General features: G+C 37.1%; 1 protein-coding gene across 6 annotated transcripts in view; it reads right to left on the bottom strand.

Moving 5' to 3' along the window:
- The window catches only part of DMTF1 (cyclin D binding myb like transcription factor 1), a 44,450-nt gene extending 34,644 nt beyond the window's left edge, over window positions 1-9,806 (bottom strand). The window contains exons 1-2 of one of the 6 annotated variants that reach the window (XM_045565129.1): window positions 9,612-9,739; window positions 916-1,032 (exon numbers count right to left, since the gene is read on the bottom strand). The gene's annotated coding sequence lies outside the window, so the exon portion shown is untranslated. Of the gene's footprint in view, window positions 1-915; window positions 1,033-4,413; window positions 4,485-7,591; window positions 7,746-9,219; window positions 9,569-9,611 lie in introns of those variants that run through there. The other 5 variants (XM_045565124.1, XM_045565127.1, XM_045565130.1 and 2 more) reach the window with 5 other exon arrangements.
- Between the last annotated feature and the right edge of the window lie 16,702 nt (window positions 9,807-26,508).

Below are 26,508 nucleotides of genomic sequence, written 5' to 3'. Positions count from 1 at the left end.
TGCGCCTGGCCTGTTCCCAACTTTTAATTTCCTCAAACCACACTGAAGCAAACATATTTCTACAATCTATCACCTTAAATATTAATAAATAAAAATTTTTAGATCAAAGGATATGCAAAATTTAGGATTTTTCAATCATACTGCAATCTATTTTCCAAAAAAAGGTTGCACAAATTTATATTCCAACCACTGGGGTATGAACTCTACTCCTAGTACCTAGTAACCTCGCCCTTTCTGCGTGTGTGTGTGTGTGTGTGTGTATTCAAAGCAAAAACCACAACTGCTCATTTGCTAGGTGCAGAATGGTTACTGGTTTAGCATTTTAACGAGTATCATCTCAGGACCCAAGTTAATCCAAAACCTTGGGAAAAAGAAATCAGGGAATCTTGGTTCCTTTTTTTAAAGTTCTGCAACTCAGGTTAAAGATTAGTAAATCAGTGTAAGCTGCTTTGTAAGTTAACAAGCTTATTTGTTCAATCAACAAATATGTATCACATGTGTTCTACGTGCTAGAACTGGGGATATAGTAGCCACTATTGTTTTACCCTGTCATCTTAAATATGTCTTGATTCACATTTTCTCCCTATAGTTAGAGCTATAAGATCAGTAATATTTATTATTTAAAAAATTGACCTAGTTTTTATATTATATTTTATTATATATTTTTTTTTACCTAGTTTTAATAGGTAACACCTTTTCACGGTTCAAAATTTAAAAGGTAATGGTGGTTGTACGGTAACGTTTACTTCCCACTATAGTCCCCCAGTCACTCAGTCCTCTCCCTGGAGGTAAATGATGTTATCAAATTCTCGGGCTTCCTTACAATTATTTTATGCATATATAAGCCAATATATCCATATATCCTCCCGCTACACTCTTTCTACCTAAATAGTATACTATAAACACTATAAATACCTTAATGGCCACTTTACACTGCCTCAACAGCAAAATGGTAAGACACCACTCCAAGTATGGAACTGCAAATCAGCCAATGGATTAACGGCAAAGTCCCTAAGATGGGACTGATCTGGCCTGTTGGAGAAAGAAAAGGCAGCTAGTATGGCTGAAGCTGGAGACAGATAAGAGCAGATAACGTAAGACCTTGAAAATCCTTGGAAGGTTTTTAAGCTGAGGAATACGATTTTTAACAGATCATTCAGACCACAGTATGAAGAATGGATGAGGGAGTAAATGACGAAAACATGCTGTCCAAGAGATGGCTGTGGTTTGGAAAGATGGCAACAATGAAAGACACAAGGCTAGACAGAGGATATATTGCATTTTGGAGGCAGGGCCAACAGGGCTTGTTGAATGAAGAGATGATGCAGATTAAAAGAAGGGGCAGGATCGCAAGATGATTCGAGGCTTTTGGCTTGAATAGTTAAGTTTTGAGGCACTTAAATCTAAAGGTATTTGATTAAACATTTGTATTAATATTAATAATTTAATTGAAGATAAAAAGCATCCAAATGAAGACATCAAGTTGGTAGATGAATATATAAACTAGAGTCCAACAGGCCAGGATGAGACCTATAATTGTTAGATTACTTAGGGAGGTTAGAGAAGACAGCCCAGAGTCCAGTTCTAAGGCTCTCTATTACATTCGGGAAGTCAAGCAAAGGAGACTGAGAAGGACCAGCCAGTGATATAGGAGGAAAACCAAGAGGTGTTAACTAAGAAGCACAAAACTGTTTTTTCAATGAGCATTAATTAGTCAAGTGTGTTGAATACTGCTGAGAGGATAGAGAAGTGCCTGTGATCAGGCAATATAAAGAACAATTGGTGTCTTTAACAAAAGTAGTTTTGGTGGAGTAATAGGGACAGAAGCCCTACTGGAATACACAGAGAACTGGAAGCAGAAGACAAGCTACCACACAACTTTTTCACAATGTTTAGCTCTGAAGCAGAATAAGAGGATCAAGTGGGGTCAAGACAGTTATCATATGGAAGAATACATCCATCCATATTCTGATGTTAGACTGAGACATGCTGGTGAATATATTAACTTATGATAGCCTGGTAACAAGTTAAGTAATTTGGTGCCTTTATTCCAATTCATTATACATGAAACTATGCTTAACAACTTCTGGAACCCTCCTCAATTTGGTTTACCAGGAAAATATATCATGAAGCTCTCCAACTCTACCATTAACTTTTTGGAGCAAGATAAACAGTCATGCACCACATAATGACATTTAAGGTCAACAATGGACCCATATATGACAGTGGTCCAATAAGATGATAATACCATATTTTTACTGTACCTTTTCTATGTTTAGATACACAAATACTTACCATTGTGTTACAATTGCCTACAGCATGCTGTACAGTAACATGCTGTATGGGTTCATGTTAAGTACACACTATGATGCTTGCACAACATAATCACCTAAAAAGCGTTTCTTAGCATGTAGAGATGTCATTAAGTGATGCATGATTGCATAACACCTCAGCCCTTTTCAGTTCTCCTTTCTCCCTTTGTAATGGGTTACACTATATGCATTGTTTTTACACTAACCAGAAATGATATAATGAAGAAAAATAAAATTTTAACAGCCATTTTAACTGGGAAAGTAGCATTTTGGCATGTTTCCATCATTTGCTGGATATCTTCATACAGCAATAATACCCTAATAAATTTAAGAAAAAAAATACCTGAGGGCAATGGCAAATCCGAATGCAGCGAAGGAGACCACGGATGGACTTTCTGCTTGAGATTTCAAGAATTCTGAATACTGGCTTAGATGTGTTAGTCAATTTGTGTAAAGCTTTATGAACAACGAACTAACCCAGAAGCATTACCATCAGTTATTAGGGAGCTTCACAAGACTACTGAAAAACTAAAGGCTGCTGAAAGTATGACAAGTTTTCTGGAGAAATCCTAATGAGATATATCAAGCTGTGTAAGAGGATTTGAAGACTGCCTTGTAGTCAAGAATATACAAGGAAATTACTGCATGCAGCAGCGTAGAAAAATTTTCTTTTAAATGAATTATAAAACCACAGCTTTATAAATCACTGAAGAGTGGCTTACAGAGAGAACAACTGGATGTGTTTATACTGCATCTAACAGCCCTAATGCTTTGACATTGCTATGTCCATATTTATGTATTCCTTACTTATAGCTCAGATAGCTTTAGTTTTCCAAGCAGTCTATTAGTTGTGCACATCTGCCGTGCCTGGTACAGCAGAAGCCATCAGTAGTGATATGTAGTAGTTATGACTTATTGACATTTCCATTTTAAACTTTAATTTTGAATTGTTTATGCATATAGATTTGTTGTACTGGGCTGAAAGTTGACAGGATTTCAGCCACCATTGTGAATTCTGATTTAGATTAATTACGTATATCAGAATCTTATTTTTAAATAGCATGAAAAAATTTCTTGTAATCAGCTCTTTAACAAAAAACAGTTTTTTTTAAAGTTTGCCAGGCAGTTAATAGCGTGAACCAGATCACTTTTGTATTAATTGAAAAATAAAAAGTTTCAGAAACTTACATTTTAATTGTAATGACTATGCTTAGCTGAGTATTATGTATAGTTTGAATCATTTAGATGTGAGGAAAATATTAGTTGAGAATGTTTTTCTAAGTTTTATATCTTATAAATGAGGTCCTAAAAATAACGTATAAAATGAAACATAGCCAATGTGGAAAATTTCTGTATACTTTTATTATGTAAAAGTAATTTGAGTGTTTACCTAATGAATCTTGAGTGGTTATGTTTCAACAGCTATTCAACACTTTCTAAAGAAGTTCCAGTCATTAAAAACTAAATAATCAAATGTTCTGTATTAAGTATGGCTTCCTAAAATCATTGTCATTATTTTAACCCTTAGAGTTTTTCCAGACAAACTGAAGTGGTTTTAGTAAGACTTAGTAATATTAACATTTAAATAGCAACCTACTCCGCTTTTTAAAAATCTAGGCTTGTGATCATTTTAAAAAAATGCATGGCATCTCTACTAAGTACACTGGAAGTTCTATAATTAGCCTAACAGGTTGAGAGACAGTAAAACTTGTGATAAGCCACTTGATTAAAACACTGCAAATACTACATTATTATTTATAAAATCATAAAGGACACTTTTGTCAAACTCCAAAATTTGTACATGTTCTAGGCCATAAAAGTTGATAGATTTATAACTGTGGATTATTTATGTATGAAACAAAGCAGGAATACATTGAGAAAGGATTATGTCTACAGAGGACTTCTTTTAATGCATCACATTTCTTAAATATAAACATGTATTTTTAATGCATGCTTAATACTTAAGAAACCAAACAAAATGATACAATTACAGTGCTGTACATGTTGTCAATGATAAAAATAAAACCATTTTGAAGGTAAAAAAAACAAACTCTGAAATATGGTATAAAACACTTATAATGGAGTTCTTATATATCTTTACCTTTAATTGAGAAGTATTTTTTCATTTATAGCTCCCAATGAACAAGATGACTTTATTTAATATATAATAACCTGGCTGAACAAAAAGAAAGGGATAAGTATAAACAAAGTAGTAACTCTTCAGGTCTGTTACTTAGCACAATTGAATTAAAGAAATGAGTCATTCACACTACTCTCCATTCCAGCATTGATGTTAAGTTCGTACACAATTGGTTATCTTAGATCCAGTATTTCCATCAATTGAGTCTACTTGTCCTAACTTTCTGGGCAATTAAGTGTCAAATATCTTCTAAAAACTACAACCAACCAGGGAAAGAAGTCACATTTCTTCCTGGTTTTGGAGACTAATTGTGTAAATAGATTTGTTATCGGTTCCCTAGCACAGTACAAGTGTGAAAGAGAAGACGCTATTAGTGGCAATGAGAAGCACAGGAGCCAACAATTGCTGATCCTAGATGCTTGGGGTTGTGATTCTAAATTGGAAGATGGGATAAGACTACTTGGTATGAAAAACATTCACTATTGTAAGGTACTCTTATAATGGGAAATTTAGCAAGCTACAGAACATTACAGCACTGCAATTTTATTGGGTTAAGTCAAAAGACTGAGAAACACTGGCTGAGAGCAAAGTTCCTGGCATAATTCAACTTAGCAAGACAGTAAGGACACATTTAGTTTTCAGATGTCTTTTCCTGATCCAATACAGCATAAGAAAAATTATCCATATTCTACTTTTTTTGCGATTACCTTCTAAATTTTTTATCTATGTACCAACATACCTTTTACTGTTTTTACAATATTGAGATCATACTGTTACATCTTTTATCATCTTTTCTGCACTTTTCGTATTAAGAGCATTTTCCAGTATCATTCTTTTTTTTTTTTTTTTTTGAGACAGAGTCTCACTCTGTTGCCCGGGCTAGAGTGAGTGCTGTGGCGTCAGCCTAGCTCACAGCAACCTCAAACTCCTGGGTTTAAGCGATCCTACTGTCTCAGCCTCCTGAGTAGCTGGGACCACAGGCATGCGCCACCATGCCCGGCTAATTTTTTCTATATATATTTTTAGTTGTCCAGATAATTTCTTTCTATTTTTTAGTAGAGACGGGGTCTCACTCTTGCTCAGGCTGGTCTCGAACTCCTGACCTCGAGTGACTCACCCGCCCCGGCCTCCCAGAGTGCTAGGATTACAGGCGTGAGCCACCGCACCCGGCCCAGTATCATTCTTTATTCTCCATTTTTAATGGGTATATAGATCTAAATTTATCTATTGTTAACTATTACTGAACAGTAACTAGTACTGACCACTTCTTTTTGAGGTTATGTTACTATAAAAACTCCTTATTGACAACTACCATACCTGTCATTGTATATAATTAATGCCTTAGGAAATACTTAAAAGGAGATTTGCCTAGCATTGTGTAATAAAGAATCTGAATGATGTTAGGATATTTTTATTTTGAAAGAATGAAACTTTTTGCTAAATAGAGAATTTTAGTGGAAGATAATGGGTAACAAATTCCTAAATCCTGAACATTGAGTACACAGAGGATGTTAGACAACAGACGTGGCCAGAAAATAAGCATAACATCTTCACGAGTACTAATTTTATTCAAGATAGGAATACTTCACACTTGAGGCAGAATGTTTTGGACTACAGTCCCAGGTCCCTCGGGATTTGCTCCTCTGTATACTTTGTGGAAAAATTTGAGAAGTAGAACCATAAATGAACATAAAGCATACTGAATTAAAGTAACTAATTAATGTTCATTATGTCTTGGTTTTAAGATGATAAAATATGACTATGCACCATAAAATGTCAATAAAGCTGTTAACAGTCTATTCTAATGCACTTTAATTGCTTAAAATGTTGACTTCAATTATCAACTATTGAAAACAATGTCATCATTTGAGTAAAGAGAATTACTTGGTAATATAGGTTATTTTAAGGTGCAGCATTTCATACCTGGTTTAGCTATAAAATTATACTGCTATTAAAAAGCAAAAATGTTATTTTTCACTCAGCTCATAGTTCAAAAGCTTCTGTGTTTGGCTACACCAAGATTTCAACCATTGAAAACTGAGCACTAAACTTTTAAGCAAGGCATCATCAGAAGCTCTTTGAAGGGAAACTTAAATTATCTCTATATACGTGATTTACACTGAAGTTAATTTTTAAAGCACATTTCCTCAGCAGTTTCTAAAAAAGGCAGTCAATAAATCTAATGAGAATTTCTTTTGCTACACCTGACCGTAACTGAATGACTGCTTTGACCACAGGTGCTCAGAAGAATGACCTGACAGTGTACATAATCAAAATGACTCATTTTAGAAAATGGAATGACATAAAAAAGAAAATTAAATCATTCATACAGAGCTCTCCAGTGTGCTTTTTCTTGACAACTTCTGGTATTCAGTCATGGAATAGGCTATCTTTTCACAAACTTGAAAAAAGACATGATCAAATGCTCCCCCTTCTATTTAAACTTATATTTACCTTTACAGAATCAAACCATACACAAAATCTATTTGTGATTTCTATCACAGGAATTCTCAGAAAACAAAAATACCATCAAGACAAAGGGAGAAATGACAAGAAAGCAAATGCCACATATATTTGATAACTATTGGTATTTTACATTCAACACTTGGCAATCAGTTTAAATAAAAATCATTCACCATTAATAAATATTAGGGTCTGTAGATATTGGAAAGATAAACGAAGTTAATAGAAAGGTCAGCATTATGTGGGGAAGGTAAGGGATAGTTTGTTATTTAAATTCTAACTAGTGGTCTCTAACTAACCTTGTAAATACACTTATCCAAGGGGCCTTCAAGGCAGCACCCTTGGGGTGGAATTAGATAACCATCTTTTTCATCTACAGAAAAAAAGCTCCTGGAAAAAGAGGACTTAAAATAAAAAAGACTGAAGAGGACACCTATCAATTTTTGATGATTCTACATCAACAATTTTGATGATTCTACAAGCAACCATTTCCCAGCCATGCTCTGCTTTCAAAGCTCAAATCCTAACTCCAAAACTTTGTGATTTCTTCTCCTCAAAATACTGCTAATAAAAACCTGAACACTCAGAGAAAAATGTCTATATAGCATATTTAGCCACATAACTAATAAAAGTATGAACTTAAAGTTCTATGAAGTATGCAATGCCCAGTACTTACTCATTAAATGTTGATGAAGACAGGGCAATAGCATTTTGGCTCCAACATCTAGCTCAACTGCAATCAATTAAAGAGATTCACACAGAATATGCAGGTTCTAAATCAGTCCCAAAAAGCATATTTGGGGGTGAGCCTATCAACTAAAATAGTTAAAAAAAAAAAAAAATTAGCTTGTCTGGTAGCACACAGAAACACCTAGTACAGGGAGTTAAAATCAGATAAAAATCATCACAAATCACGAACTATATTTTTCTTCATAATTGTAACAAATAATGTTTTATTCAGACAGGATCGAGCTTTTTGTGTTTGTGAATGGAAGAAACTAACCTTAATTCTCACACCAAATTGTATTCTCCCAGCATGACAATCTGTGTGTTACGGAATGTAATTTTAACGTTTTATTTTTTCCTAAATCTTAACTAAATTTCTGAATCTTAACCAAATACATGAAATCTTACCTCTACTACACCATCTCAGTAAAAAGCTAAGATTTTGGTGTACCACCACAGTCGGAGTCTTTAAATGTTAAAGTGGTGGTAAATTACTCAAATTACTAACATAATTAAAATATAGTAATCTTCAGTTATCTGAAACAAATTTATGACCAGCTTAAAAAAACTTGAAGTAATGGAAAAATATGAAAATCTTTAACTGAAAATTAAAGATGGATTTTATGTTTGTAAAACTTTCAACATAGTGGAAAAATATTTTCTTACTTGGACTGGAGCTTCAAAGCTACAAATGGTTGTCTACCACGAATTAAAAATATAGACATAATGAAAAAGTTTCCAAATGGCATCATTTTAAACTTAAAGGCACGGTAATATTAGTAATTCTACAGAATATGCATTTTGTAGGATGTCCCAACAAGCAGTCTCGCCTGTCAGGGAGTATACACACAAAAGAAATCGAGTTCTCGTTAATTTTTTTAAAAAGAGGTAAAGATGAATCAAGTTGCGAGAAAATCAAATTCAATCAGGGAAAGGAAGGGATCCTGACTTACATTTCCCAGGATTATCATCCTTTCCCTATCCACACCGAAAATTTTTATAAAAACATAAGCTATACCATTCAACAGCACAGAACGGCACTTGGCCGCTTCTCTCAGACCCACTCTGGAGACTGGGGTAAAACAGATTACATACCTCCCTCAAGAGATTCTCAAAACAAAGTACATTTTAAAGAACAAAGTAGAGTTAAAATTTAAGAAACTTGCTCGGAACTCGGCACAGTAGACAATTATTACTTCACAGACGCATCTTCTCCGCTTCGCTAGGACTCTCCCCGCACCCCAGTCCACGTCCCTCCTACTTTAAAGGGGCTCAGGCCGACAGAGACGGTTCGGCCAGAAATCCCGATTCTCTCTGACTGGCCTGTGAATTGCTGAGCAAGGCCGAGCCCAGAAAGACCGGAGAAGTCTTAAGACGCAAACAAGGTAAAAAGAAAAAACGCGCGGGGGAGCGGGGCAGTGGGGGGGGGTGGGCAGGGAGTTCGAGCAAGACCCGCCCCCACTCTCTCAACCCCACCCAAGCCCACCTCTCCGCTGGACAACACCACAAAACCAGAAAAGGTAACAAAAAATAAAATTAAAAAGCAACGCTGCGAGAAAACAAGTAAGGCTTCCTTACCGTCCCCACTCTCCGGCCCAATTCTCAACCAAAGCTCCCGGCCCACCCCACCCCCTAGGGGTCCCGGCGCCATTTAGCTCCTCCGAAGCCGCCGCCATTTTCCGCCCCCGCCGGCTCGCTGCCGTGCCTCAGCGGCCGCTCGCTCCCTGCTCTGCAGCTTGAGCTACCGCCGCCGCCGCCGCCTGGCCCTGAGAAGGAGGCCCTGGCCTGAACGTGCGGGGACTACAGCTTCAGCGTCAGGAAGGCCCGGCTCCCACCCCGCCCGCGCTGCCCAGGCGCCGGCAGCTTGCGCCAGCCGGCGGGAGCTAGCGGGCAGCGAGGGGGCCGGACAGGCTCCACTGGGCGGAGCGGCCCTGGCGGCGGTTGGGACCTGAAGGTTCCATCGCACTTACTTCCTGTTTTGGGTCCGGGCACTTTGGAAGAACCAGGATGGAGGCTCCAAAAAATACCAGGATGGAGGAAGCAGCCACGGGCGAGAGTGGTTGCAGCTGGAGTGAGCGAGCGCGACGAGCCACCGGAAACGGAGCTGCGCCCGGGCCCCGCCCCCAACCCCCCGCACGCCCCCCGCCCCGCCCGACTCTCCCGCTGGGCCGCCCTGCTTGCCTCACTTCCGGCTGCGTCCGCTCGCGGAGGAAGGTCCCGGCTGCTGAAGCTTGTGTGTTGTTCCGTGTAGTGGTGGCTGCTGCTTGCACTTCTGTCTTTCTGCTAGGAAGTCTCGAAACTGACTAATCTCGCTGCTGTTGCCATAATGGAAGCCCTTCTCCTTTTGCGCTACTGTGGCCCCACCGGCCCTGGGAAATCTTATGCCCTATGGGCTGATGTTCGTTGTTCCTTGTGGCGCTGAGCGGAGGGAGCTGCGGTGTGGAATGGATATGAAGCGGTTCCTGTTCATACTTGGTCCGCCTTGCCACAGACGCTTAAAATGAGGTGTTACCTCTTTGGCCATGTGAAGCAGTTCTTGGTGAAATGTGTCCTCTGTGATTTCGCTGTTAAACTGGGAAGGTGCTCTTGTGTTGTGCATAGCTCTGCGTACAGCCGCACCCCGACTTATGCTGCGGTAGGGGCTCCACCAAACCCGTCGTGAGTCGAAAATGCATTTAATACCCCAAATAAACGAAAGGGCCTTTGGATTTGAACAATGTGAGGCAGCAGTCTTTCAGTGCTTAGGTGTCACTTAAGTGCTTTACATGTATTAAACTCTAACGTTCCTAAGTGCCAAATGCATCACTACAGTTATAAATGTGTCCAAGGGCACACGACAAATAAGTGGTAGAGTCAGAATTGAAGCCTCAGCTGCAGAGCTTGTGTTTTGAACTTACCTGCTGCAGCTCACAAAGTACTCCTTGGCAATAGTCTTATAATGAAAACAAATGATTACAACCAGTTTGCAGATTTTTTTATTTTATTGGAGGTTGGACATGTTTGACCAATTTTCAGAAATAAATGTCAGAAGCAGCATTTTACTGTGTTTGGTAACTTTATTACCACTCTGCATCCTATTGGAGTTGTGGCATGTATTTCATTCCATTTTCTAATGAGCATGTAATATTGTTTACGTGTAGACATTAGAGTCAGACCTGAGCGTGAATATTGGCTCCATTGCTTAATAGCGAATGTGGCACTTCACCTGTCCAAGCTTCGTTTACCTTAGAAAAATGAGAGTAATAAGATCTACCTTTCAGAATAATGTACACCACATACTTTGCACAGAGCCTGACATATGTAGTAAGCATTAAAAATAGAAACTAATAAACCCCTGAACCACGAAAGCAATAAAACTACTCACAGAACAGTTCTAATGAAATAATTACATATGCAAAATTGTTGACATTAACATTTATGAGGTGGTTCTTAATTAGCCACATTTTTCATAAACCATAACCATATAGGATTCTTTTCACTAAGGCATGAAATGGTGCTATGTAAATTATGGTCTTGGTGCCCATTCTCTTTTGCAAAATCTTAGGTCATCCTGCACCTGTTAATTCCGTTAAAACAATCCAGTGCATCCTCGTAATAAAATTCTGCCTTTTTAGGTGAGTTCCTTTTCCCAAGGTCAGTTGGTAGGTACTTGGGAAGACAAGTGTATTTTAATATTAGCTTAATATTAAATACATAACTTAAAAAGTAAATCTATTATCATAATTAGCTTGAATAATCAATGTATAGACTATTCATAACACAATTTGAGTCCTAGAGCAACTTTCTGCAGTTATACTTCTAGGTTATCCTTACCTCACTACTTAGTCAACGTATACCTAGGGAATGCATGAGATTTTAAATATTATCCTAGGATGTAACTAATTAGGAATTAAATATTTTGTGGAAAAATCATGATAAATATTTGTTTTTCTTTTTTTCCCATGGAGGGACACCTGGATATGAGAAATATTTCTATCCGAAACAGTAGTTATTGTATTATAAATGTATTTATAGCATAGTTATGGTATTTCCTGCAGTTGCTAGTTATAATTTACTCTGTTGGACGCCAAATTTTTTTATAACACTTTAATGAGCCTCATCAGTGATTGGATATTGATGAAATTGCCTGTTATGAAAGGTTGATATACTGATATGAAAGTGTCTCAGATACTGAGAAGTGTGTTCTGTTTCATGATCATCTCGTGTGGTATATGGAATAATTCAGAAAAAGATATATGTTTGTAAAGACTTGTTCAGAGTGAAAGAAAAATACAATTACTAAGTAATTTTCTTTCTGCAGTCTCCGAGTCCTGTTAATACAGCTGATGGGTCTCCACTGCAACTTCCAGAATTTCTGGAGAGGTGATGGGGATTCCTATGTTAATAGAGGCATGAACAAACTGGCCTAGTTAGGCCCACACACCAGATTTTTCCAGGTGGTCTTCTGTCTCAGATTCTTCTTGTAGGCTTTCCTCTGGGCTTTATGGCACTCCATATTTTAACTGTTTTCCTGCCCTCCATGTTGTGTCTCATCACACTCGTTTTAATACCTCCACCTGGTTACCACCTTTCCATACTCTCTTCTTTTTCTTTTGCACTAGATCTTTTACTGAGACCTATAAATGGACTAGTAACAAAAATGGGTTCTTCTTCCAATTAGGGGAATGGGGAGCTAAGGCTTCCGATAACTCCCTGCCAGTGAGGATAAAATTTTCATTCTGTCCTTGTAATTTTGGTGTGCCAAACAAAACAGTTCAGTTACGTTACTAAGTTGGGAGAACATCTGGACCTGACTCAAAGACCAGTTCCTTTATAGTCTAGCGTGGAAGGGAGAGGGACAATATATTAGTAGACTGATTAATAATTGGCACTTTTTATAAGTTCTAAGAAAGATACAAATTGGGTGTTCTGCAACTCTGAAAGTGAACTTTACATAGGGAGTTCAGAGTAGGCCTTTCTGTGAAGATATTTAAGCAGAGACTAGAACGATGCAAGAAATAACCCATAGTAGGGGCTGGAAGGTGGGAAGGCATTAGTTCGGCTAGTGTGGGAAAGAACATATTTGCAGCAAGCAACTGGCCTATATAATATTTATAAAATAGTGAAAGCATAGCACTGGCAAGTGGTAGGTTAAATCCCTTGCAAATATTAACTGAATTTTTCAAAAAAATTTTTATTTTATTGTGGTAGGAACACTTAACATGAGATCTAGCCTCATAATAAATTTTTAAGTGTACAATACATTATTGTTGACTATAGGAACAATGTTATACAGCAGGTCTCTAGAGCTTATTCATGTTGCTTGAAACTTTCTGCCTGTTTTTTAGTAACTGCCCATCACCACTCCCCGTAGTCCCTGGTAACCACCATTCTACTCTTTGATTTTATAAATTTGACTAAAATACCTCATATAAGTGGAATGATGTAGTATTTGTTTTTCTGTGACTGGCTTATTTTACTTAGCATAATGTCCTCAAGGTTCATCCATGTTGTCACATATTGCAGAATTTCCTTTTTTAAGGCTAAATATATTCTTACTCCTCTAAGACTGAAGCTCAGCACATACTCAGACAGAGCAGAGACGGGTCACCTCTGCCATGTCATAACTTTGGCTTGCTAGCATATGACATAGTATCTTAAGTTAATAGACACTTAAATGTTTGTTGATATCAAAGATAATTAAGGGTTTTAAGCCAGAAGATCTGGAAGCTAGGCATTTGTATTCTTTTGCAATAGCTACTGACTAAGGAGAGTACAGTCTTTTTCCAGATGGTGTCACTATGTGGACAATTCTAGAATAAAATATTACCTTTTATTATTATTCAAGTGGAAGGAGGTTATTTTAACACAATGTCACATATTTGGTGTTACTCCAACTTTATTGCCCAAATCTTGTCCATCTAAATGCAATGCAATATTTTAAGGATAGAAGCATGTTGTTTTAACCAGCAGATGTCCCTATTGTTCAGCAAGATTTTTTTTTTCTTTGCAGAGTAGTAGCTTCAACAGTAGATCGAAAATTGGGGGCTTGAATTACTAATGATATGCTCTAGTAAACCAAGGACAAGCCTTAACAATAATAAAACCAAAGTCCCCCATGATGAGCTGAAATAAAAAAAAAATAATAATAAAACCAAAGAGATAGGGATTATGGTTTGAAATCCAAATATGGAATAGCTCTCTAGTTTAAAGGTTTATTGTAGATTAATCTTCCCTTCTATTCAACGTACATTTAATTCCCTTATGCAGAATATGCAGTAACAGAGAAACAAGGAATCCCTATAAGCTTTGTAACTTTCAGGAGTTTGCACATTTGTGATACACTCATTCATTCATTTTATTCTGCATATCTTCCTGAGTACGTACTTTGGACTGAGCACTATTTTAGGCACAGGAAACATGGTGAAGAACAGAGAGACAAGATACCTGCCCTTAAGGAACATATATTTTAGTGGAGGAGTTTGCATTGTAGTAGTATTTTCAATGCATCTTTGTACCGAACATTTTTGGTTGAAGTACCAACTACTGGCAACTGCCTGTAACTCTTGTTCATAATTAATAATGAGGGCTGAAGACAAAATATGAATCAGATCACTTGGTATCATCAGATTAAGCTAAATTGCAAATATTAGGAAGGGTGGACCAACATCCATTGCTGTTACTTACTCAAAGAACTTTGAACAGTGTCTGAGCACTCTGAAGTGTTAGATATTATTTGTTTTTACCCATAACAACAAAGACTGAATAACAGAAAAAGAGAACTGTTATTTTTGACTGTTTTATGGTATTTGTGGGATTGTTAGGGGAACAATTCTAAGAGGATTGGGTTATCAAATATGTCTTTGCTATATTAAGGCATTAAAATCACAATAGGCAGTCTATCTCTAGATACCTTTTTAACTTATTTTAAGCTACATTTCCAAATGGCAGTTTATTGCTGATGGGTATGGAAGTGGATTCTTATAAATTACATTTAAAAAATTTTTTTTTTGGTTCTTCCTGGAAATTTCCCTATTTTCATCTTACTGGGCAAAGTGTTTAGTATTAAATAAAAAGATATGGCCTCCTACTTGAGGAATCTCCTTCTACTGAGGTTCACTGGATACCCCTAATATACATACAACAAATGCATACAATGCAAGCTAAAGGTCTTTCTTGACCTGAAATTATTAGTTAAAATCTAAACCTGAAAGAAGACACTTCTTGCCAAGCATGTTATTCCTCTCCCCCAAGTCACCTGAAATATCAACCCAGTCTTTTAATACCTAATTTAAGAATATCTACATTGTAATAAATATAACTATGTCAAATTCCAGAGCATAATACTTTTGTTATGATGACTGTGGCTTAAGTGGGCAGACCTGGCAAAGACATGTAATATACAATTTTTAGTTTAATGACATTAGGAGTAATAGGACTAGGAAAGCAGAGTTGCTATGGGCCAAATGTTTAGACTTGAAAATAACATTATTATATATAATCATGTTTTGTAATTATAGCCATTGCAGCAGTATTATATCTATTTTAGCAAACCTAGGGTAAGGAAGATATGTGACTTCAGTAACAGTATCACTAATATCTTTTTCTGTGTCTCTTTACTTTTGTTACCAGAAGTTTACATTTGTACCCAACTTTGGTCTATGTTGGTTCAACCTGGTGTAGCAAGACATAAGGCTGTCACAGTCATTGTCTGAGACAGGGTGAAACTCTGTTCTCTATTTCCATTATAATTGGATAAGCTCCATTTTTGTTGAACAGGAGTCCATTTTTGCATGATGCTGTGGTCTTTACTTTCTTTTCCTTTGCCAAAGAACCATCTGCCATGGAATCATTATCTATTGAGAACACTGTTGATCTTTGAGCCTATAATAAATTTTCACAAGAGTCTCCTCTGAGAAGGAACCCATGCTACTTTACCATTGTAGACCAATTGCAGGAGAAATATATGATACAATAATGTCTCATACATAATATTAAAAATATGTTATTTGGAAAGGTCATAGTAAGTATAGTACTGTATAAGATATCTGTCTCCTGCAGTTGGTAAAACTGAAAAGAAATCTGCAGTCTTTTCCTTCTGGGTCTTTCCTATCTCTCTCTTCACCACAACCACAATTTGATAAAATAATAAATGAAGGATTTAAAAATTAGATTTCCTTAGGGTGGATGGCTTATAACTGATGGTAGGATGCAACAAGTAACCATGGTTTTCCTGTCATTCCCATATTCACTCGGTGTTAGAATCTGATATTCTTTAATCTTTTATTAAATTTTAAATAGAAAGCAAAATGGGTGATTGCATTTCTTTTTATTGTTGCCTGAACAAGTAATAAATGAAGTTAGATTCCAGTGAAATCTTAAAAGTCATGAATCATACACTATAGGTTTCCAAGGAATACATCTGTTTTTCATTCTGTAACAAGCTTTCAGAGTGCTCCTCAGATGCTGACGGCTATTCCTTTTACTTCTCTTTCAACAAATGACCTTTACGGAGACTTTTAAGCATAAACTCCCTCAGTAGCCTGCCTTCACACCTGTGTGCTCATCTCTGCTCATCCTAAATTCCTTCCCTCCAATCCTGGGGATGTTTCTTCTCTTACTCAATGCTAATCCCTTCTTTTGTACTTTTGTTCTCATCTCCCTCCAGAACTATGCTTATTCTCTTTTCAACTACTGTAGTCTGGTTTCTGTGCCCAGCATGCCACTGAAGATCATTAATGACCTCCACATTGCTAAATCCAATGAACCATTTTCTATGATCATTTTACTTAATTTGTCAGCATTTGCTCCTGAAATGAACACCTCTTCCTTCTTTGAATATCTTTTTTCTTGATTTTGCAATACAGTACTCTGAAATTCCTCCTACCTCTCTAAACATTTCTTTGCTGGCCTGGTTTTTAAATTTCAGAGTTCATCACAGTGACCTCTTAGGCCTGTTTCTCATTCTATCGTCCTTCCCCAAAGTGATGATATCACCTACTGCAGTGGCTTCAATTGCCCTCTATATACTCACTGATGATTCCTAAGTTAATAACTCTGTCAGTCTATTCAAATGCCTGATTGTATCTGGAACTTCCCTGTAAAGCTTGCAATATGGCAGATTATATTGTTCAAAGATGGCTACAACAGTATCTCCTATCCAGCACGCTTTTCATACAATGTGACTTTGACACTCCTCCCATTGAGAGGTAGTGGTGTATGACCCCCTCCTCTTGAAACTAGGCAGCTTTTGTGGCTCTTTTAACCAATAGAATGTGCAGGAGGTACTGCTATGTGACTTCTGAAAATAGGTTATAAAAGGCCTATCAGCCAAACCATGCAGGAAAACCACATGGAATGGCCTGAGACTGTATGAAAAGAGAGGGATGACTGGAGAGCCCCTAGCTGCTCCAGCCTCCCTTCCCATATTAATTATCTATTGCTGCATAACACGTTGCTCCTAAATGTGGTAGCTTAATGCAGAAAGGAATTCTTCATAGTTTCTGTGGGTCAGGAATTCAGGAGTGGCTCAGCTGTGTGATTTGCTTAGGGGCTGTCATGAGGTTGCAATCAAGATGTCAGCTGAGGCTGCAGTCACTTGAAGGCATGACTGAGACTGGAAGATCCAGGTCTAAGATGGTTCATTCATGTGGCTGTTGGCAAGAGGCATCATCTCTGGCTATTGAAGACCTCAGTTCCTCACCACATGGGCCTTTCTATAGGGCTGCTTGAGTGTTCTCACAACATGGCAGCTGGCTTTCCCAAGAGTAAGTGATCCAAGAATGAGAGCAAGGAGGAAGCCGAAAGCCTTTTATGACCTAGTTTCAGAAGTTTGCATTGTCACTTCCATTCTATTCTCTTCATTAGAAGTGAGTCACTAGGGCCAGCTGACTCCCAGGGGGATAGAGATAAGGCTTCACTTTTTGGAGAGATTTGTGGACATCCTCCATCCACTGCTCCAGCTCCAGCCATCATCTCACTGCCAGGGCATGAGAGGCCCTCAAGTCAGACTGTTTATCCCAGCCTTTCCCCAAATCCTGACCCACAGAAACCAGGAACAATAATAAAATGATTGTTGTTGTTTTAGGTCACTATGTTTTACAGTAATGTTTTCCCCCCAGCACTAGCTAACTAAAACATGGAATCTTCTATACTAAACCCTGGAAAACCAGAAAGCAGTACCTTCTCTGGGATCCCCATAAACATATCTGGGGTTTCTATTCCTGTCCTTCTGCTCTAGGATTTTAACTTTATGAAGGGAGCAGCATATGGGGTCCCTTAACTTGTCAAAATTCTTACTCCTTTTGTTTGGAAAAACTGCTCTATGTTGTCAGCATTCTCTGGGTCATGATATAAACTCTGATCTAGGAGGGCTAAACCCCCTTCTCTTAGTTTTTAAATGAAAGGTTTTAGAATCCCCAAATCCAAATCCCAATTTTTTCCATTGTTCCTGGCTCTTAAAGATTGAAAGCTCTGGATTTCAATGTTATTATCGCATATAAATTTATAAAAGTACATTAAAAAATTTAATTCATTTCTTTATTCTAGCCTGTATGTATGTTCTCCCTCTGAGAAAATTATCAAAGCTGCCTTTATGGTAGAGGAAGGAAAATAGGCACAAGTAAGGGCAGGAAGAAGCAGCAACCAATAATTAGTAATAGCTCAAAAATATTGTGCTAAAGAAATATTTGACACGTAGTGTTTATATTAAGTGGCATTTGGTTTTACATAGTTAATAAAAGTTTGCACACAGTATGTATGTAGGTTTTAATTCATTATCATTTTATTTGTGGTAAAATTTGGAATTTGGGAGATATAGAATGGATAACCAGGACTGGAATTCCAGTTAACAACATTACACCATAGGAAATGGAGATTGCAGGAAACACGTACCTGAAAATTACCAGTATTTTCAAGAGAGAATCAACACAGCTGAGTGTATTCCAAAGACTAGAGTTGCCTCTGGGCCCCAGAAAGAGCTGGAAGTGGAATATCTACCTGAGTCTTTTCCAGTGACAGTCAAGAACAGAAGTGGTTATAGAGCACAATTCAGAGATGTTGAGCCCTCTCACAGGAGATGAAGGCATTAAAAATATTAGGGTTTTGTAAATGTTATGTTAGAAGCTGAAAAAAAGTTATTGCATATTACTTTCAACATATTTTTAAATATAACTGACACAAGAACTTGCAAGCCATTGTGTGTACACAAAAGGAATATTATCATTGTAATAGATATTCTCATATTGCTAATAAAGTGAAATATATTATAGAAATTACCTGAATTTTATATGTCAGTAACTAGTAACATAGAGGTTACCTGAATATCTGGGCAGACAACTGAAGTTTTCACCAGTAGCTCAAATGGGATGGAGTGATGTTCTGCATTTCCTGGATGACCAGATATTTTCAACTTCTATTCTCCCACAGCTTAGGAGACTGGGCTAATTGTTTAACAAGCAATTTCTTCTAAAAGGGCTACCTGTGTTGCACCTGGTTAACAACTGGAAGATCACTTTCTGTGAAAATGAAACATCAAGGCTCACCTAGAGTTTTCTGATGACTTTGAGTTTATGATTATTTGATTCTGAATAAACTTTCTCCATGAGAGCATGTATTGGTAATGAATCCTATTCAGCAATGAATTGTTTTGTAATCAGGCATGCCAAAATCTGTCAGAAATGCACAGTTGTCCTTCTGTTTTATAATTTCCACTAATATAAACTATAGTCCATTTGGCCTCTGTTGAAAAGACTGGAAATTAGCCAGTTCATCCTGTTTCCTTTACTGCCTCAGTGTCAGTACACAAAGTGTGGCTGAGAAGAAATTTGGGTGACATTCTTAAAATCTGTGATGGTTACATTTAGCCTACATTTCAGTTAGGAAAATGATTCATACTTCATGTCTATTTCCAGTAGCTAAAACTAACACTATGTTGAGCCTAACTAAAGCTCTCTCAAATTGCTAACTTTATGGTTGCTATAAGTAGCATGATTAGGAACTCTACACTGATTATTTTTAAAGAAACCATGTTTTTTTTCATTTTTACTTCCTGATTTTAGCACCCTTGTTTGTTTAAATGTTTTGGATTTTAAAAGAAACTGACAGTACTCCAATGTCAGTTAGGCTCTCCTATCTCCTATCTCGTGAAATCAAAGTAAGATTTTCTTAATGCCCAATTCCAAAGTCCAGTTACATTCAAAGATTTCCATTGTCATCTGCAGGTTTTTAGGAATTCATACTATCATGGCTCTCTGTTCCTCAAATTCTTACATTCAGGCGTATAGTACTTTATTTTACCTTAAAGAATTGAATTTCTTCACCAGTTACCATAAGGATTCTCATTCCAAGAATTTAGAATAAATTCATAAAAGAGTTAAAGGTTTCAGGGAGGAATCATAGCCTTCCACCATTTGGCTTCTTTCTCACCTTTCCTACTTTCTCTCTCCTGCCTTTCAGGAACAAAGCCAATTCGTCATCTTGCCTTTTCCAAAGCATTTTGCCACACTAATATACTTGAGTTTACTTGTGATAGTGACTATATTGATCCCCATAAGTATTCTTCCCTTCTTCTATAGTAATAGTTGAATATTTGAGTGCCAAGATAACAATTACATTTCCTAGCCTTCTGTTCAGCCAGGTATAATGATATGCCTGTACTCTGGCCAAAGTGATATAAGCAGAATGGAAGTGTACAACATCTGTTTTTTTCCTTAAAGAAATGAGCCTGCCCTCCTTTTCACCTTTCCTTCTTCCTTCTGGCTGGCATGTGGGTGTGGTGGTGATGGATAATCTTGAACTATTCAGAAAAGGGCAACAGGAATAGCAGAGCAACAAGATGGACTGACACTATGGAGTCCTTGTGCTTGCCTTTGGTTGACTATTCCCTGTTACACGAGAGAGAAATAAACTTCTACTCTGTTTAATCCATTTATAGTTTGGGTTTCTGTTTCTCCAGCTGAGTCTCTATCCTAATCAATACAATGCCCTTCAGGCTCTCACCTTTTACACCAAAGCATTTCTTAAGAATACAGTGCTCTTTCTAAGAGGAAATCTGGTAAACCAAGTTTTCTTCCCCTTTTGTATTTATGTATCAAACCTTCTGTAGAAGGGGAAGATAAGTGACATTTCCTTAAGCAGAGATTTGGGAGTAATGTCAAGTGAAGGAAAACTTCATGAGCAAATATTTAGCAAAGTGCAAAATATTTCTAGGGAACAAAAAACCCTGCACTTTGGTTAGAGCATAGCGAAATTCTGGAAAGCAAAGGTGGAAATGTGATTTGGGTCAGGTAAGGTAATAGAGAGATGTATCAGTTAGACTTTGCTGCTTTGCTGTGTAACAAAACACTCCAACTTTTAGTATCTTAAAACAATTTTTAGGTTATTAAGTATGGAATTCTGATTTCTTTAAGTACTAAGTTTGACAGCTGATATCTCTGACATTTCACTTTGACATTTCTTGTTTTATTTTTATTGTGAAGGTGCATCCTCAGTCTTTCAAATGCACATTTTGGCTCATGATTCTTTCACATTTTTTTACAGCAATTGTTGTGAAACCATGGATAAGTCAATAATTCATGTTATTTTTGAATGAGTTCTGTTATGGAATCAGTGCAGTGCAGACAGCTCGATATATCAACAAAGTGATTGGGAAGGTTGTGGCTAATGAACACACAGTATGTCAATGGTTTGGAAAGTTCCCTTCTGGTGATTTTAATCTTGAAAATGAACCACATAGGTAACCTGAGACCAAGGTGGATCACGATGAGCTGAAAGCTGTAGTGGAAGCGAATCCATCTCAACCTACACGTGAATTAGCAGCAAGGTTTGATGTTACTATTCCAACAATATTGGATTATTTGAAATAAATCAGCAAGGTAAAGAAGCCAGATAGATGGGTTCCATGTGAATTAAACATCAGAAGAGAAATGGTCCTTAAACTTGCCTTTGCTGTCATGACATAAAGGTAAACCATTTCTACACTGTATTGTTACGTGTGATGAAAAATGGATTCTTTTTGACAATCACAAGCATTTGGCACAATGGTTGGATAAAGATGAAATGCCAAAAACATGGTCCAAAACTGAATATTTATCAAAAAAGCTAATGGTGTCTGTTTGATAGTCCAGTGCTGCTATTACCCACTACAGCTTCATGAAACCTGGTCAGTTGATTACAGTGGATGTCTACTGCAACCAGTTCAATGAAATGATGAAGATGCTTGCTATTAAGCATCCCAGATTGGTCCATAGAGACAGGCCAATCCTCTTGCAAGATAACACTCAATCAGATGTCACAGAAACAACATTGCTCAAACTACAGCAGCTGGAATTGGAAACTCTGTCATCCACTGTATTCACCAGACCTTACACCAACTGACTACCACTTCTTCTAGGCTTTGGACCACTTCTTGCAAAGAATATTCAGTTCTCAACAAGCTGTGGAAAACACCTTTTACTATTTCATTGCCACTCGCTCTCCAGGCTTCTTTGCTGCTGGTATAAACAAGCTACCATTAAGACAGTGAAACTGTGTCAATAGTTTAGGTGCATACTTTAATTAATTGTACTGGTTCTTGTTTGAGATATAATAAACCACACTTTTGATTGAAATCGGACATTTCATATTTAATGACCTAATATTAGTTTACTGTTTAATGGGTTGGCAATAGGGCTATCAGCAGTTGGCCAGTTCTTATGCTGATTTACCTGGGTTTACCCATGCAGCTGGAGTCAGCTGGGAGATCAACTGGGATTGGATGCCCTCCTTCACATGTCTAGTCGATAGGTTGATGGGTGGTATGCCTCTGTTCTCCTCCATGTTATCACTTCAGTTGTCTAGCTTGGGCTTATTTATGTGGCAGAAGTGTTCCAAGAGCAGCAAAGAAGGCATGCCTCAATGTTTAAGCACTTTTCAAGCCTCTAGTTGTTTTGTATTAGCAACTCTTCCACATACAAGAATTGGAAGAAAAGCCTTCACCACTTGATAGGAGAAGACTGCAAATTATCAAGGGGCAGTATTTTGCCATCTCCTAGGTCTTTGGATACTAAGCTAAGAAATTTGAACTTTTAATTGATATGCAGTGAAAAAGGAAGGGCACAGACTTAGAGACCAGCCTTAGATGTAGCCCCAAACCTTTTAAATAAATAGAACTTTATGTTTTAGAACGGTTTTAGATTTACAGAAAAATGGAGAAGATATCACAGAGTCCACATATGCCCCACACTCAGTATCCCTTATTACTAACATCTTACATTAGTATGGCATGTTTGTTACCATTAATGAACCACTATTGATATAGTATTATTAAGCAAAGTCCATACTTTATCTATATTTCTTTAGTTTTTTCCCTAATGTCCTTTTCCTATTCTGGGATCCCATCAAGGATGACATATTACATTTAAGTGTCATGTCTACTTAGGCTCCTCTTGGCTTGAAAATGTCTCAGATTTTCTTTGTTTTTGATGACCTTGACTGTTTTGAGGAGTACTGGTCAGATATTTTGTAGGATGCCCCTCTTTTGGAATTTGTCTGATAATTTTTCATGATTAGACTTAGATTATGTGTTTTGGGGAGGAAGGCCACAGAGTTGCCAGTTTCATCACACCACATGGAGGGTATATACCATCCACGTGACTTCCCACTATTAATGTGAATCTTGATTACCTGGCTAAGGTAATTTTTGTCAGGATTCTCCACTGCAAAGTTACATGTTTTCCCCAATTCCTTGTACTCTTTGGAAGGAAGCGTCTATGTTCAGCCCACACGTAAGGAGTGGGGAGTTATTCTAGACCCTTCTCCTTGAGGGTTGGAGTATCAACATAAATTATTAGGAATTACTCTACATGGGAGATTTATTCTTTTCCATTTATTAACTTATTCATTTATTTATATCAGTATAAATTCATAGAAGAATATTTATCATATACATATACATATTTATCATATACATTGGGTTATAGTCTGATACTGCTTTACTCTGTTTTCTTCCTCAAATTGTTCCAGCTTTGTAATATATTATCATGGCTTCAAAAAAAAAATCCTACACAATTCTGCCTTCAAATTTTTCACATGATTTTATAATAGTTTGCACATAAGATATTCAGGTACTAATGCTTTAGATTTTGTTTAGTAATGTACATAAATCTAATGGAGGAAGGGGAAAGAGGGAACATCTATGCAGAGAGAATTTGTTTGTCCTCCATCCTTTGCCCCCTCCCCTTCCAGTTCTTGTGGATGTTCAATGTTTTTGTGAAGAATATCTAGCAAGCCTGTCAACAATGTCCAATATTTAATAATTCAGGAGTGACCATTCATCAAACATTTATGAATGTCTAGTATGTGCCAATCATTTTTCAAAGAACAAAGAGTAGATGTAAAGATAAATAATAAAATGTATAGCTTTTGTCATTGAAGATCTGTCTAATATAAAAATTCAGGCAAAGGAGAAATAATTTGGTTTTGAACTTGGGATCTCTTTATTTGTAATTAAATGTTCTACTTGAACATAAAGCCTCCTAGGGAGCAAAGAATAAGGATGGAATAGAGAAAGCTGAAGAGAAGGGGCAATGAGATGAGATTCAGAATTTGAGATTTTAGCAATGGCAAAATTCCTCTAGAAGGCAATATCTATGATATGGCTGTGCTGGTGGCTAGTAGTTGAGTGGACTTTTTGTGGTTGACATATGAGTCCATAATATTTAATGAACCAGGATGGATGTTGAAGTCAAAGGATAATAGTGTCAGAAGTGAGAGAGAAGAATCTAAACCTTAGGCTAAAATAATGATTGAAAGTAGGACAGTGTTAGAATTTAGTAGGTTACAAATATAATGAAGTGCCACCCAATGTCTCTTGGGTCCTAGCGTTTTTCTTCTAGAAATTTCATAGGTAGAAACTGGAAAATAGTGTTACTGTAGGCAGCTCAAAGGGCAGTCCATATCACATGGAGAGAACTAGAGAAAGAAAAATAGAAGAATATGGAAGACATAGTGCGGTAACTGTAACAGGCAGGGTGAGTAGTAGGCACACATGCAATAACCACTGGGAGAACACTTGACAAAGATAAAATGAAATCCATAATCAAGGGAGCAGTGGTTCACACTGATGGAATTTGGTCATATCCAGAGTTATCATGACATTGTTTTATAATCATGGGCCTAGATATAGCTACATCCTGTAGATCTAGTACATAGATCATGTAGCCTAGAAAGCCAGGCTGCACAAGTATAAGAAGCAGGTGGTGTAAGACATGGAAGGCAAAAAGGGGAAGTCAGATGAGGACAACTAAAGGGCCATGGGAAGCAGGGAAATGTTTAACCCTCTTTTCATATGAATTGGAGAAAATAAGAGTAACCCATTATAGCAGGCTTCAAGGCTAAAGATATGATCAGGGAAAAGACAGAGTTTGACAATGTTATTCATATTACAACTGCAAGAACACTTTTAGAAAAGTTTGAGGGTGCAGAGAGTTTTGCAATTGAGCAGAGATGCAATGGAAGGAGGAGGTAAAGTGTTAGGCAGAGGTAGAGAACTATGGAAGAGGGACGGAAAAAGTTGGGGATTGAGCCCCATGAACTAATGGGTACTTACAAGAAGTTACAATACCTCAGTGTAAGCCCCAGATGAGGGATTTGGTAGTTAAATACATGAATAAAAATATCTTCTGACAAATGACAAATTAGCAACTAATAATTGTTTGCTCACATAATTATTTGAGACAAGAATGAATGAAGAGCATATGCTGCTTATTTGAGCTGTCAGCACTTAGATGAGCTGTTGACAAAAATGGAAGTGTATTAAATTAGAACAAAGATCAGGCAGAATGCATTCAGAGAATACTGTGGAAACATTGGCACAATATTTAAATGGGAAAATCATAATATCAATTACTTTTTACAATATGTAGAAAAAGTATAGAATGATATATAGGCCACATCCTTATAGTTTCTTACATTGGGAAGAAGGAAATGTAATGGTTTTGTCTTCCATGATACTCTGTATTTCCCAAACATTTTGGTACCTATCCCTCATCTGGGGTTTTCATATGGGGAGAATGATAGAAAATGGAAGGTGGGAAGAATGCTGTGCAAAGCAGAGATGGAGTTAAATAGGAGAAAAAGAATATCTTCCTTTACTTCCCATCTCTCATCCCCCCAGCCTCTCCCTACCACCACTGGAGAACTGAATTTGGATGACCTGAACCCAAAGAGATCAAAAATCTCCATGTGGCTGCTTTGAACAACACAATGAGAATAGAATCTGAAAGTAGATTGAAACCCAACTTTGAAGACAGAAACATTTGAAATTTTTGATATGAAGAATTGGACAATTTAAAATGACCCAAGATGATGTAATAGGATTGTCTCCTACAGGGAAAAAAACTTTATAAATCTGGTCCAGGAGTTTGCATCTGTTATTTGATGTTACATCTGTCATTTACTAGTTACCTGCACTTGGATAAGTTAATTCACCCTTGAATGTCAGTTTCCTTATTCATAGGTTCCGAAGACTTAATTATAATCTGTATATAGGTTTCCCCCTAGTTTTAGGTTATTTTTTATTCAAAATAGTATCAATTTCAAACTTACAGAAAATTTGCAAGTACAGTATAATGAACTTTTTTCTAAGCCATTTGAGAGTAAGTTGCTGATGTGATGCCTCATCACCCATGAATACTTTAGTGTGTATTTCCTACAGTCACATTTTCCTACATAGCTGTAACCAGTGCATTACTATCATCTAATCTTCAGATTTCATTCACATGTCACCATTTGTCCCAATATGTCCTCTACAGAAAAAGAGTCCTGTCCAGCATCATATGTTGCACTTATTTGTCATGTCTCCTTCGTCTCCTTCAATATGGAAGAGTTTCTTGGTCTTTCCTTGACTTT

This window comes from Lemur catta, chromosome 11 (genome assembly GCF_020740605.2).
Source record: "Lemur catta isolate mLemCat1 chromosome 11, mLemCat1.pri, whole genome shotgun sequence".
NCBI lineage: Eukaryota > Metazoa > Chordata > Mammalia > Primates > Lemuridae > Lemur > Lemur catta.
Note: the sequence above shows the minus strand (reverse complement) of the source record. Positions and strands in the feature narration are given on the sequence as shown.